Below are 3,532 nucleotides of genomic sequence, written 5' to 3'. Positions count from 1 at the left end.
CACAAGGTTCAACTTCAAACTCTACTACTAATCTAGCCTACCACATGCTTGAACATCTAGCCCTACCACAAATTGCAACCGCAGCATAGCAATCAACCATATCAGCTCACAGATCAGACCACTAACCAACCATGCATCTAGATTAAACCCTAGCTGCAGCTCAAATCTAGCTAGAAGGAACAGAGAGAAAGGGGGATTGAACTCGCAGAGGCCATGGCTGCAGCTTGAGGACGAGGGGGCTGGTCGTGGAAGATCAACACTGGCCGGTGAAGGGCGTCGATGCCGTGGACCACCGGCCGATGAAGATGCGCCGCTTACCTGCTCGTCGGTGCCGATGTACGTCGGCGGGAAAGCTCGAACGAAGGGAGAATGGTGGCGGGAGTTGAGGCGGTGAGGGAGGGGCTAAATAGGTGTGGACTCGACGGGAGGTGAGCCGAAATCCTCTCGCCGATTTTTCAGCGACGCGGGCGAGCTCGCGCCATCTCCCCTGCTCGCACGAGGGGAGAAGCGTGTCGCCCTCCCCTGCCTTGCCCGAGCCAGGCTCGCGAGCCTGCCTATTCAGGCGTTTCCCCTGGGCTTAGCCTGGACGTGCTTTAAGGTCCGTGCGATGCGGGCCGCACAGTAAACGCAGGCAACCAAACAGGCCACTTTCTTCTCGTGCGGGCCAGGCTGGGCCTAATGCTTTTTTTGCATGGTAATACGTGTCTCATTTATATCATAAAGATCATAGTACAAGTCACATACATACCGACTTGACAAAACTGAAAAGACAACAGAACGCTAGCCTTTGCACATAGGAACACCAGCCAAGAAGTAAAATTACAAACAAGACTGAAGAATCCCCTAAGCTTGACACCAACGCCCGTCACCTGCCTCTGGCACCACCATAGCAGCCACCAAAGGAGAAAATGACGGGTCACCTCCACACCTGAGCTCGACGCGGCTCCATCGCTGATGCAGCTTTGTGGACCTCCAAGGTGGCTCACCAATAAAGGTGAAGCCATTGCCGTTGAACGAATCAGACCGGGGCAACACTCCGGACACGTCATCGAACTCCAGATCTGGCACCCCCGCTCAACTAAGACGTTGGAGGAGGAAACCATACCTGCATGCCACGAACCACAAAACCAGATCCACCATCTTCTAGATGCCGTCGATGCAGACCACAATCTGCATCCGCTCCTGGACTACCTCCCAAGCTCCACGCCGGTGCTGGAGCAAACGCCGCCGCAACAGCGAAGCCCGAGGACACAGGTCCACCACGACGATGTCGCCGCCATCGCCGCACCATCCTTGCTTGAACAGTATGGTTTCCAAATCCACCCCAAAAGCGGATCGTCTCGTTGGGAAAGGATCTAAAGATTTATTAGTCGGTGTCGCCATCGCCATCGCCGAAGCCATGATGATGAACAACCCAAAATTCTAATAAACTAAGGACTAAAATAATCCACACGCGTGGATCCAGCGACCCCCCTCACCACGACGACCGAGGTCGTCGGCGGAGGGGAGCCGCTGGAGGACGGCGGCGGAGGAAGTCGCCCTGGCGGCAGGAGGCGATCGCCTTTCTTTTCTTCTCCTAGGCCTAATGCGGGCAACCAAACACGCCCTCAGTTGCTGCCTAGACGCGTCCAGATACTTATATTGTACCGCTTTGTTTTGAGTAATAAATAGAGCTAGATTTTCCCTAAAAATAAATAAATAAATAAAGAAGACCCAGCCGGTGAATGTGAAATCCCACCCACCCACCCATCGCTCCTCTCTCGCTCGTCTCTCCCTCTCCCCCGCACCACTTCTCGCCGCCACCACCACCTACAGTGCCCCGATCCCGCCCGATTCCGGCGTCCTGCGGCGGTGCCCAGCACACCACCGTGCCCCCCTCTCAACGCTCTTTTCTCCCATCTGGCCAGATCCGGCGCGCGCATCCTCCAGCGGCCAAGCGCGACCCTGCCCAGCAGCTAGGGTTTGGGCCAGCACATCGTCGGAGTAGCTCCGGCGTTGCTCCAGTGACTCAGGTGAGTACCTCCACTCCTCCTCGTCATATTCCTCCCTCTCTTCCTCACATCATCTCGTCTCCCTCGTAGACCCAGCGCGCCATCGCTGCTCGAGCACGGGGACGCCATGGATGGGAAGGCTTCTTCCTCCCCCTGTCTCGATGCCATGAACGACGCAGCTCCACCACTACCCCATGGAGACGGAGCTCCTTCTCCCACATCACGCATGGAGCCTCCCTCACAGCGCCTGAAGCCCTAGAGGGTACGAATCCCTCCTATTGTCTCATTCTACAACTTCTCTTCTTCTCGTCTTGATGCGTGTGTGTATTGTGTCAAGGAAAGGAATTCAAGGCCATGGCAGGAGAGAGAGGAGCTGCTCCTAGTACAGGACGCCATGGAAGGTTCTCCTTTCTTGTTCTGCCTTTTTAGTTTTTCTGTTTCTCTTCCCGATCTAGACAGGTTGAAGGATCTGTTTTGTTTAGGTGCTGCTCTGATGAGGAGAAACTGCTGCTGCAGGACGCCCTCCTCCCCTCCTCCTACCCCCACACGTGGTGAGCTCCAATGCATATGTGGATAATCAGGAACTGGTGGTACAACTAGTGTTTAATCAGTTACTTCATAATCTGTTCCACTGTGTGCATGAACATGCACATATTTTTTCCTGCTATTTACATACATAACTATTGGACAGTGAGAAGATTTCCATTGTGTGCATGAACGTACTTTTTTCCATCAATCCATCTCTTATCATGCACACATACTACCATATATTATATGATAATAAATCTTTTAGTTGCTCACTTTATATATAGGTGCTCAAAATTTTAGATTCCATAGAACTTCTGTTTGTAGTGAAAAAAGGCTATCTGCAGCTTTTAGTCAATGTCTATTTAAATAAATAGAATACCTATTGAGTATATGTGTTCATTGGTGCACAGTGCCGAATTACTTTTCCGTTTAAAATGAAATTACTTCTGTATATTGTGATGCTTCCCATAGTAGTTTGCACCCAGGAACCAACCAAGGGCTGATGCAATATATTTTACCTAGTATTTACTGCCCTTACTGTTTTAAAAAATAGACACTGAGGATACCTTTTTTTTTATTTTTTCCTACACCCTGTTGTGGGATTCATACTTACCTGCATATGAACAAACTGCAAGAGACAGATACAATTCCTGACCTGTGAAAGACTGTTTTATGACTTATCCATCTCACATGACCACCTTCTATATCTACAGGTATCTATCACTTCTTTCTACTTACAAGGCAGATATATCTACAAGTAAACCTACAGGTTCTTTGTAGTTCAAATGGAGTAAACCTACAAGTAAATCTACAAGTAAACCTACTTCTATATCTACAGGCATGCTTGATCATTCTTATTACGGAAATGTTAACGCCCAGACGTGTGGGTGTTGACCATCTCGACCACACGCATCCATCATCGTCCAGTACTATATGCACGAATCTTGGCACAATCTGGACGATTTTCTATGCCACGTAGGACAAGGCGCGTGTGTGGTGTGTGACATAGTTCG

Source organism: Triticum dicoccoides, chromosome 2A, assembly GCF_002162155.2.
Source record: "Triticum dicoccoides isolate Atlit2015 ecotype Zavitan chromosome 2A, WEW_v2.0, whole genome shotgun sequence".
NCBI classification, from domain to species: domain Eukaryota; kingdom Viridiplantae; phylum Streptophyta; class Magnoliopsida; order Poales; family Poaceae; genus Triticum; species Triticum dicoccoides.
The sequence above is the reverse complement of the archived record's forward strand: the minus strand, read 5'-3'. Positions refer to the sequence as shown.